Here is an 11,551-nt window from a genome sequence, read left to right on the forward strand (position 1 = left end):
ACATTCATTGAAGTATGCCAAAGCTAAAATCTATGAACTATTGACTTTTTTTTATCTCTTTTCTGCTCATACCTGATGTTTAACTCTTTCAGGCAGAGAAAGAAAAAAAAAGGAACACAGCATAGTTATTTTTGTGTCTATCTCATCATGTCACGTCACCTCAGGTATCCTTAAGGCACATGTGTCGAACTCCAGGCCTGGAGGGCCAAATTCATGTCAGTGTTTAGGATGGACTGAGTTAAGCCTGGTGCACACCAAAAACCGCTAGCAGATCCACAAAATGCTAGCAGATTTTGAAACACTTTTTCTTATTTTTCTATGGCGTTTTGCTAGCGTTTTGCGGATTGCTGCAGCGGATTTCAGTATAGTACATTTCATATATTGTTACAGTAAAGCTGTTACTGAACAGCTTCTGTAACAAAAACGCCGGCAAAACCGTTCTGAACAGGCGTTTTTCAGAGCGGTTTGCGTTTTTCCTATACTTAACATTGAGGCAGAAACGCATCCGAAATCCAAAAAATGCCTCACCCCGGCATTTTTCGTTTCTGCAAAACGCCTCCCGCTCTGGTGTGCACCACCCCATTGAGATACATTGACCAAGCAGATCCGCAGCCGCAAGCAGCTGCAGAAACGCTGAAAAAGCCGCTCGGTGTGCACCAGCCCAAAGAGAGTAATGTGTTCTACCTGACGGACCACACCTTTCCTGATTCAGACCAATCAATTAATTTGAGCGGTATAAAAAATGTGTGAGGCCCTCGTCAGACCGGTTTGACATCCCTGCTTTAAAGAGAAACTCCGACCAAGAATTGAACTTTATCCCAATCAGTAGCTGATACCCACTTTTACATGAGAAAAATAATGATTTTCACAAACAGACCATCAGGGGGCGCTGTATGACTGATTTTGTGCTGAAACCCCTCCCACAAGAGGCTCTGGTACCGTACGGTACTCTGGGCAAACTGTCACAATGTAACAATGTTCAGACAGGAAATAGCTGTCTGTTAAAGCCAGACCAGCTAGAAACAGCTCCATAATCTGCCCACAGTAACAATGTCACCATGTAATACAAGTCAGAATGTGAATCTGGGAGAGGAAAGATTTTACAATGAGCAAACACTGACTAAATCATGTATACATAATTATTGTAAAAAATGAAGCACTTTTTTTATTACATTATTTTCACTGGAGTTCCTCTTTAAGGTGTCCCTCTTTTTCATCTGAAAAAGTTGGGAGGTATGAAAAAAGGCATTACAAACACAGAGGATTGTCTTTTCACTCTGCATTTGCTGACTTGCAGTGGAAAAAGGCCCTGAGAACAAGAATGAAGCTAAAGGCTCATACACACATCAGACCATAGTCTTTGGAAAATGAAAGATCACAGACCAATCTTACCACCCTTCATGTAGTATGAGAGCCATACTCTACACAGTCTTTTCTATGGAGCTGAACTCCACATCAGAAAAAAATCTTTGCAAGATGCTGCACACACAGATGCTGTACAGACACAAAAGATCAGTATCTGCAAAAGATCTGTTCCTGTCAAATATCCGTTCCTGCAAATTGCAATGATAGTCTATGAGATCTGCAGATCATCATACACACATGATTTAACTGACATTCATCTGCAGATCAAGCAATCATCCGCAGATCTGAAAATCCATCCTGGTGAATCTGATCTGCAGATGAATGTCAGTTAAATCATGTGTGTATGATGATCTGCAGATCTCATAGACTATCATTGCAATTTGCAGGAATGGATTCTTGGCAGGAACAGATCTTTTGCAGATACTGATCTTTTGTGTCTATACAGCATGTGTGTGTGCAGCATCTTGCAAAGATTTTTTTTCTGGTGGGGAGTTCAGCTCCATAGAATAGACTGTGTAGGCGTGGCTCTCATACTACATGAAGGGTGGTAAGATTGGTCTGTGATCTTTCATTTTCAAAAGACTATGGTCTGATGTGTGTATGTGGCCTTAGGGCTAGTTTACAGTACTCAGTTGGTTGCAGAATAATTGCATGTCAACTCACTGCCCATACAAATCTAAGGACCTTCCGCGCTGCACCACTCTATCACTGTGCATGCGCAGTAGCAGTGTTGCGTTGTACAGTGTTGCAAGGGATCACGTTATTCTAACTCACATCACCTCCATTGCAGTTTGCATTCATTATAGCGCATGCATTAGGGACTACTGTGAAGGTAGCCTTATGGAATGTTTGTGGCGTACTTACGTTCACATCGGAATCTGCAAGGCATGCGTTGCGGTACCGGATTTTACAATGGACAAATACTGACTAAATTATCTAAAAAACAACATTGTGAAAAATACTCCTTTATGGTGCAGAATTGAAATTAATCAAAAAGTGCGACAGGCAGTTCAATAGTGACACCACAGGAATAACATCACACTGATGGAAACAGAGTACTGCGATTCTCATCACTTTTTAATGCTTTGTTCACATTGCGTTCCGCTTGCGTGGCCACTCGCATTGGCCGTTTTTTGAAGGTTTTTTCTTTCTCCTCCTGGCGCTCAGGTGGGCGATTCGTTTTTGTGCAAAGCGCATTTCTACGTGTTTTTCCAAGGGTTTTTTGAATTCACTCTTTGATGCAAGTCAGGAAGTGAACTCTTTGGCCCAGAAAGAATAAATACAATGTATTTATTCTTAAAAAAGCAATCACTGCACAAAGCGATTTTCCTATACCTTTGATTGCGGCAAAATCGCCTCAAAACCTTAAGGGGCCCATACACTCTGCCGATTGGCGGCTGATCGATCGAAAGATCGCAAATCAATTGCCCGATCGATTAGCGGCCGATTTCGATTGATTTCAATCGATCTGACATGTTGGAAAATCTAGGTCGATCTGATGAGATTGCTTATCAATTTGCATTGGACCTAATGGAAATCTGCTGGCAAAAAAATGCCATCAGATCGATTTTCAATAGATTTCATACAGAAATCTATTGGAAATCTGTTCCTAGTAAAAAAATGTTCCTAAACACATCAGATAGATCAGAAAATCTATCTGATGATCTATCTGCTGCTAATCTAACGAGTGTATGGCCACCTTTATGCATCCAAGCAATTTTCACCTCCCATTCATTCGCCAATAACTTTATCACTACTACTCACAATGAAATTATCTATATCTTGTTTTTTCCGCCACCAATCAGGCCTTCTTTAGGGGGTACAGTTTGCTAAGAACCATTTTATTCTAAATGCATTTTAATGGGAATATTAAGAAAAAAGAGGGAAAAAAATCATTATTTGTCAGTTTTCGTCCATTATAGCTTTAAAATGATACATGCTACCATAATTAAAACCCACGTATTTTATTTGTCCTGGTTATTACACCATTTAAATTATGTCCCTATCACAATGCATGGTGCCAATATTTTATTTGGAAATAAAGGTGCATTTTTTTCAGTTTTGCATCCATCACTATTTACAAGCTTAGAATTTAAAATATATTAGCAATATAACCTCTTGACATGCATATTAAAAAAAGTTCAGACCCTTAGATAACTATTTATGTTTATTTTTATTATTGTAATTTTTTAAATTAAAAATGTTGAGTATTTTTGGGTGTGTGGGAGATAAAAAGTTAATTTTAAATGTAAAAATGTCTATTCATTTGAAAAAAAAAAAATGTATGTAGATGTAGTGTTGCTATTTGGCCACAAGATGGCAACAGTCTTTTTTTTGGCTTCCTGTAAGCGTACTTACAGAAAGTAAAGAGGGGATGTGTAACAGAAGGATGTCAGCTTCTCCATAAAAGCCAGCAATCCTTCTAACGGGACTTAGATCAATGAAATGGAAACTGCGTTCCCATTCATTGATGTCCGGGCTACCGGGTGGCCAGTGTAACCCGGCGGTTGTGGCCCTGTGAACCCCCGCGGCTCCGTTTTTTCGTGGACGTAGCTCTTACGTCCAGCATGCATATTTGGACGTAGGAGCTATGTCCTAAATGCTAAAGTGGTTAAAAAGCGCATGCGGGAGCAAAAAATTGAGATAACGCCTGCACTGTGAACGAGCCCTAAGTGTCACTGCGATTGGCGAATTCCTATTGCAAAGACAAGCACATAAGGTGCAAAAGGGTCATTACTTATTATCAAGAAACATTGGCCTCGTTTCACGTAGCTCAGGTAAAACTGCCATGTGCTGAGTGCAATATTACCAGTACTAATGACACTTTTTTGCATTAGTTACTAATGCACTTTTATGCAATTAGTTTCACAGTCCTGGAAGCCGGTACCAACAACATATTAGTCAAGAGGCATGAGAAGGACAGGGGAGGGGTGGATTGGCACAAGGGAGCAGTGGAAAGAGAAGAGTGGCAGGAGGAAGACGATTGGAGCTCAATTTTGTGGCTGAAGAACAGGCCCAAAGTCTGTACTGGTAAGTGATAGCTGCTATGGGTGTGGTATACCATGGTCACTGGATACTTGGAGTGGAGGAGGCTACCCAGTGGGAGTCACTGGCTATATTAAAGGGAACCTGAAGTGAGTAAAATTATTTACAATAAACACATGACGTAGCTGCAAATGAATACTACATACTAACCTCACCATCAGGTACTCTCAGAAGCTCACCATTTTCTTCTTACAGCGATCCCTTTCAGAACTGAAATATACCAGTTGCTGTCAGTTATATATCAGCAGCTGTCAGTTACAACTGACTGTGCAAGGTAATGTTCATATTTCCCTATGGCTCAAGTGGGTGATATTACAGTTTAACAGTGTGCTGACCAGGAAGCGGTTATGGGGTAATGGCCATTTTGAAAATGTAGGACAGAGAATTCAATTGATCACAGTGGACAAACAGGACGCAGGAGAGTAGTAAGAGGATTGAGGAGTAGATTACACAGGAGGTAAGTATGACCTATGTATGGTTATTTTGACTTCTCATTTTCAGTTCAGGTTCTCTTTAAAGAGAAACTGTAGTGCAAATAACAATTAATAAAATGGTTGTTTTTTTTTTTTTTTACAATATTAATTTTTAGATAAGTGTTTGCCCATAGTAAAATATTTCTTGATTTACAAACTGAAATTTATCACTTGTGGTGACATTTTTAGTTCTGCCAGGTGATCTGTAAGGAATGTTTGTTACTGAGAGTTTTATGCACAGAGGCCTGGTGCACACCAAAAACCGCTAGCAGATCCGCAAAATGCTAGCAGATTTTGAAACGCTTTTTCTTATTTTTCTGTAGCGTTTTAGCTAGCATTTTGCGGTTTTGTCTAGCGGTTTTGGTGTAGTAGATTTCCTGTATTTTTACAGTAAAGCTGTTACTGAACAGCTACTGTAACAAAAAACGCCTGGCAAACCGCTCTGAAGTGCCGTTTTTCAGAGCGGTTTGCGTTTTTCCTATACTTAACATTGAGGCAGAAACGCATCCACAATCCAAAAAATGCCTCACCCAGGCATTTTTCGTTTCTGCAAAATGCCTCCCGCTCTGGTGTGCACCACCCCATTGAGATACATTGACCAAGCAGATCCGCAGCCGCAAGCGGATCTGAAAACGCCCAAAAAGCCGCTCGGTGTGCACCAGCCCAGAGGGAGATATTGCTCACTTGGCAGTTGGAAAAAAAAAACTGTTAAGTTCTTCTTCAAGGGCTGGTTCCCATTCCAAAAGCTTTTTCTAAGGCTTTGTTCACATCTAACCTGCATCTTACACATCTTACCTGCGCACTTCTATTTTTTGTAAAGCGCTTTGAAAAAAGCACTTTACAAAAAATTGTAGCGCGCAGTTAAGCACTGGGAGCGGGAAAAAAAAAATCACTCAGGAAATCGCAAAACGCTGGCATTTGCAGAGCAATTTGTTTTTTCACTTCCTGACACAAGTCAAAGAGTTTACTTCCTGACTTGTGCCGGGGAGAATTAACCTTTTGAGGACCACAGTGTTACACCCCTCTAGTGACAAGGCCATTTTTTCGTAAATGGGCCGCTGCAACTTCAAGGCCTCGCTGCAGGGCCGCACAACTCAGCACCCAAGTGAGTCCCCCTCCCTTTTTTCCCCACCAACAGAGATTTCTGTTGGTGGGGTCTGATCACTCTCCCAATGTTTTTTTTTTGTTTTGTTTTGTTTTTTTTTTTACAAATATTTTTCTTTTTTTTTTTCTTTTAATAAATTTTTATTATTTTTCCCTCCCCCCCCCAGTCAGCCTATCACAGCGGATCGCTCCTATGTCCCCCTGGGGAACAGCCGTGTGACAGCGCTGCCTTAGTTCGCAGCGCTGTACAGAGTAATTAGACAGCAGTTTCACCGTCTAACAGTCTCCAAGCGGCGATCACCGCTGGAAGGCTGAAGGCAGAGCGGAGCTCCGTCATTCAAATGGGGATGCGCACACGAGCCCCTGCTATCTCCATTCCAGGCCATTCACGCCAATCGGCATGGAGCAGTCCTTAGGCAGTTAAAAACCGCTCTGGAAAAGCGCTTTTAACAAAACCGCATTGCCCACCCAAGCGCCGGGAAAGGAAAAAAAATGCCAACGTGAACGGACATGCTATTGGAACGCAATGTGAACAAGGCCTTAGTGCTTGTGATTTTAAAAGCTCTTGCTAAAGTAATGCTAGGAGTTTGTTCTCACTTGAGCAATGTGATTTTATAAAAAATAACTAATAATAGCTTTAGATTAGCAAGAGCTTTTCAACTCGCTAGCGCAAAAAAAGCTTTTACAGTGTGAACCAGGCCTTAGGAGGGAGGGGGTGTTTCCTTATTGGGGGAGGGGGGGTGTCACTGCACTGTCTACCTGAAGGTAATACTTCACCGAATCGGGACACAGCTAAGCAATAGAAGCGTGTCAAAAGGGTTATACTATCTACCTAAAGGGGGGAAACTGCCAATTTAAAGTAGATCACTTCCTGCCTAACAGGGGTTTCTACCTATCCACTGCCTAGGAATCCCAAATGCAATTGCGTCAAACAACTTAAAGGATACCAAAACTGACATGTGACATGATGAGATAGACGTGTTTGTACAGTGCCTAGCACACAAATAACTATGCTGTGTTCCTTTTTTTTTTTCTCTGCCTAAAAGAGTTAAATATCAGGTATGTAAGTAGCTGACCAAGTCCAGACTCAGACAAGAAGTGACTATAGTGTGACCCTCACTGATAAGAAATTCCCCTATTTTCCTCTTTCTTGCTCTCAGAAGCCATTTTCTGCTAGGAAAGTGTTTTATAGTTGGAATTGCTTATCAGTGAGGGTCACACTGTAGTCACTTCCTGTCTGAGTTAGGACTGAGTCAGCCACTTACATACCTGATATTTAACTCTTTCAGGCAGAGAAAGAAAAAAAAAAGAACACAGCCTAGTTATTTGTGTGCTTGGCACTGTACATACACATGTCTATCTCATCATGTCACTTCGGGTATCCTTTAATTCAAAATTGCAATTGTGATTTGCGGTCCTGAGTGTGAACTAGGCCCTAATGCCGCTGAATAGCTACATTTGCACCCACACACCTTGCAGGGTTTGACACACAGTGGGGTTACCCAATGGCAAATGAAGTAACATGTCATGTGTGAGCATTTCAACGGCCATTTTCAATGTCCACCTCTCCACCACCCATGCCAAGGGATAGCAAGTGTTCAGCTCAGCACAGGGTAGCTGACAGTGAATTTGCCAACTTCATTCTCCAGTGTGGGTGCCTTGAAAAAATGTTAAAGTCACCATGTATTATTGTACAGTAAAACCCCCATTACTCAGTTAACCAGAATTCTTAAGCAACCAGAACAAAAATCCTGGCCTTGCATGATGTATCAATCTACTTTTACAGTAGTAAACCTCTCCTACATTAAGGTAAAGGGAACCTGAAAGGAAAATAAACTTATGATATAATGGTGTGTATGTGTAGTAAAGCTAAGAAATAGAACATTAGTAGCACAAATATGAGTCACATTATTTCCAGTACAGGAAGAGTTAAAGGAAACCAGAGATGTTAAAAAAATAAAGATTTGATACTAACCCAGGGCTTCCTCCAGCCCCATAAGCATGCGAGTCTCTCGCTGTAATCCTGCAGTCTGCCATTTAGCCGCAATCAGCCCCGGTAACTGGCTCAGTCATGTCAGTCGGGGTCTTCTGCGCATGCACGGACCCCCACGTTTCCACAGAAGACCCCGACTGACATGACTTAGCCAGTTACCGGGGCTGATTGCGGCTGAACGGCAGACCGTGGGAGAACAGCGAGGGACTCAGCAGTGCTTAAGGGGCTGGAGGAAGCCCTAGGTAAGTAATCTTTCTTTTTTAATGTCTCTGGTACACTTTAAGAAACTTCAGTTATCTATGCAAAAGCGGTTCTCTGAGCTCTCCGACCCAACTTGGGTCAGCTACAGTGCTGTTTTCTGAAGCACTTTTCTCAACCTGTCTCTCACTGTTTCTTGTTTGTTAAAGATTTTTTTCTGCCAGGAAGTTCAAAGGGTCATGCTCTGTTTCATCATTTAAAGAAAACCTGTAATGTTAAAAAAAAAAAAAAAAAAAAGTGTCCTGGGGGGTACTTACCTCGGGATGGGGAAGCCTCTGGATCCTATCGAGGCTTCCCCTGTCCTCCTCCATCCCACGGTGGTCGCGCTGGGCCCCTCCAAATGGCAGGCATGTAAATATTTACCTTCCCGCTCCATGCAGACGCAGTAGCGGCTCTCGGCTCCGTATCAGGAGGAAATGTCGCCTGCGCAGTACACGGGACCCAAATGGGATCGGCTATTTCCGCCTTAGCCCATCGGGAAGCTGCTACTGCGCCTGCCCTGGAGCCGGGGAAGGTAAATATTGCAGGCACTACATATTGTTGGCTGTGGCTTCGGAGGGGTCCAGCAAGACCACCGTGGGATGGAGGAGGACAGGGGAAGCCTCAATCGGATCCAGAGGCTTCCCCCTCCCAAGGTAAGTACCCCCAGGGGCACTTTTTTTTTTTATACAGAGTCTCTTTAAAATACAGAGTGTAATTTGTAAATTGCAAATATTAGAGAATGATGCAATGTTATAGAACAGCTGTATAACTGAAAATAAAAATGAGACTTTTCTTTGCTACTAATGTTCTATTAATTTTCTGTACTACACATACAATTCATTATCTCGTAAGTTTTTTTTCACTTCAGTGTCACTTTAAGCCTGTTCTTTGTCTTAATTTGTATTTTAATACTGCATTTCAACATTAACCTCCTGGGCGTTACGCACGCCAGAGTTTGCAGCCGACAGTCCCCCATTATAATTTTAAGTGATCGTGTAGTTGTAATATCTTCAGCTAGCACTAGGCTAGCTAGCAATGGTGGCCGGCATCCCCCTGATTACGTCTGATCCCCCCGATCGCCACTAAATACATTACCCGCCTGGATCCAGCGATGGCGCAGCCTCCCTGGACAGCTCCGCTCTTCTCTATGGGGAGAACATGACGTCATGTCGCACTCAGATCCTCCCCATAGAGATGACCGGAGATGTGCAGGGCGGCTGCGCCATCGCTGGATCCAGGGGTAATGTATTTAGTGGCGATCGGGGGGGGGGAATCAGAAGTAATCAGGGGATGCCGGCCACCATTGCTAGCAAGCCTAGTGCTAGCTGAAGATATTACAACTACACAATCACTTTAAATTATAATGGGGAACTCCTGGGGACAGCCGGCGGTATGCCCGACACAGTGTCGGGCATACCGCTAAGGCGGTTAATACAGAGTTTGTGGTATGTATATAGAGTGAGGTATAGCACTGTTTTTTAGCGAGGCCTATTTTAACACGGACCCTCAAGCAACCAGAGACTGCGCTAATCTGGCATCAGCCAATCGCCGCATAATGGGGGCTTTACTGTACCATGCCAAAACAGGATGATACCATTTATTAGCTAACGTAAAACAAACAAAAAAAAGTAAGTTTTTGGCTAATAAGCCTTCCTCAGACTTTTAATCCTGTATACTGACACGATGGAACACACAGCTTATATTTGAATAATATATATATTTGTACCTTCTTCTGATGTTCAGAGATTTTTTTTTTTGCAAATAAATTAGCCGAGAGCTGTCCTGCTTTTACTGATGGCTAACACGGTACAACACTCTACTGCTACTACTTATGTGATACAGGCCTTGAATCACATGGGTTGAGGTTTTATTGAGGTTTATTACACTGAAGACTATGCCTTATTCATGATCCAGCATTGTGTTAAACCTTTCTTTCAGACACTGCATAGACCATGGCATGTCCTGCACAGACACTGCACGGAGCACGGCGTGCAAACACTGCACGGACCACTGCGTGTCCCGCACAGACACTGCACAAACCACAGTATGCGACCACTGCGTGTCTCGCACAGATGGCATGCAAACACTGCGTGTCCCGCACAGACACTGCACGGACCGATGCATGTCCCGCACAGACACTGCACGGCTCACGTTGTGTCCTGCACACATAAGCTGTGAGCGCACTGTTGAGTTTTTGGTACAGTGTGAACCCAGCCTTATATTTTACCCTTTTTAAAAATTCTATATCATCTCCTTTCTTCCCCCAAAGGCACATTAATAAAGCATCATTTATACTGTGTACGTGGAATGAATAAATTTATTAAAACACACATCCATAAGTTATAACACATAAACAAAAATATATTTGTTTGTAGCACATACAATATAAGGCCACCAATATTTTTTTAATGGGAGTAGAAAGAATAAGGCTGAATTATTAAGCAGCGTGTGATCTCTCCTTTAGTGCGGAGGTCTCTGCACTTACCTGATGTCACAGCCTACTGCACCCATTTCAATGGAGAGCTCATGCTCCTTCTTGGGTGTATTACTGATATGACAGCCTCGTAAGACATCTCATCACTGAGTTCCCCATACAAGTAAGACACAAATAGGGACCCCCACCCATCAAGAGACATTAATAAGTGAAAATTGAGATTCAGGTGAGCAGATTAGTAAATCTTCATGTGCATTAAATGTTCAGTTTGTTGTTGTCACTGATCAATATGTATATTAATAGATGAAGAGTTGCTACAAACCCTTGTTCTAATCAGGGCTGTGGAGTCGGAGTTGGAGTCGGAGTTGAGGAGTCGGAGTCAGGGCAATTTTGGGCACCCGGAGTTGGAGTCATTGATTTCATAAAACTGAGGAGTCAGATGATTTTTGTAAAAAATCCACAGCCCTGTTAAGTATTAGACTAAGGAGTCGGAGCCATTTTAGGTACCCGGAGTCAGAGTCGTGGTTCCATAAACTGAGGAGTCAGAGTCGGAACATTTTTGTACCGACTCCACAGCCCTGGTTCTAATCATGGTCTTGGATTAACAACCTCTATTACATTCGTCCAAAATGAATCAACTTGGTTTACTTAAAATCTATGCAAAACAAACAAATGACTTGCCCACAGGGCAGCAGTCTGTAAATGTTTTTATTTTTACATGCCCATGCATTGCTGAAGTTTGCAGAAGTTGACCGTTTCATCCACCTTACTCACTGGTGGTGCCTGGCAATCACTCCACATGTTCGGCATAAAGAGCCCGCAGCATACCATAATGAAGTACAATCAAAAACTTTATTGTAGCACACCCACAAAGACAAGAAAGGCAGTTGACACATT

The sequence above is a fragment of the Hyperolius riggenbachi genome, chromosome 10 (assembly GCF_040937935.1).
Source record: "Hyperolius riggenbachi isolate aHypRig1 chromosome 10, aHypRig1.pri, whole genome shotgun sequence".
NCBI lineage: Eukaryota > Metazoa > Chordata > Amphibia > Anura > Hyperoliidae > Hyperolius > Hyperolius riggenbachi.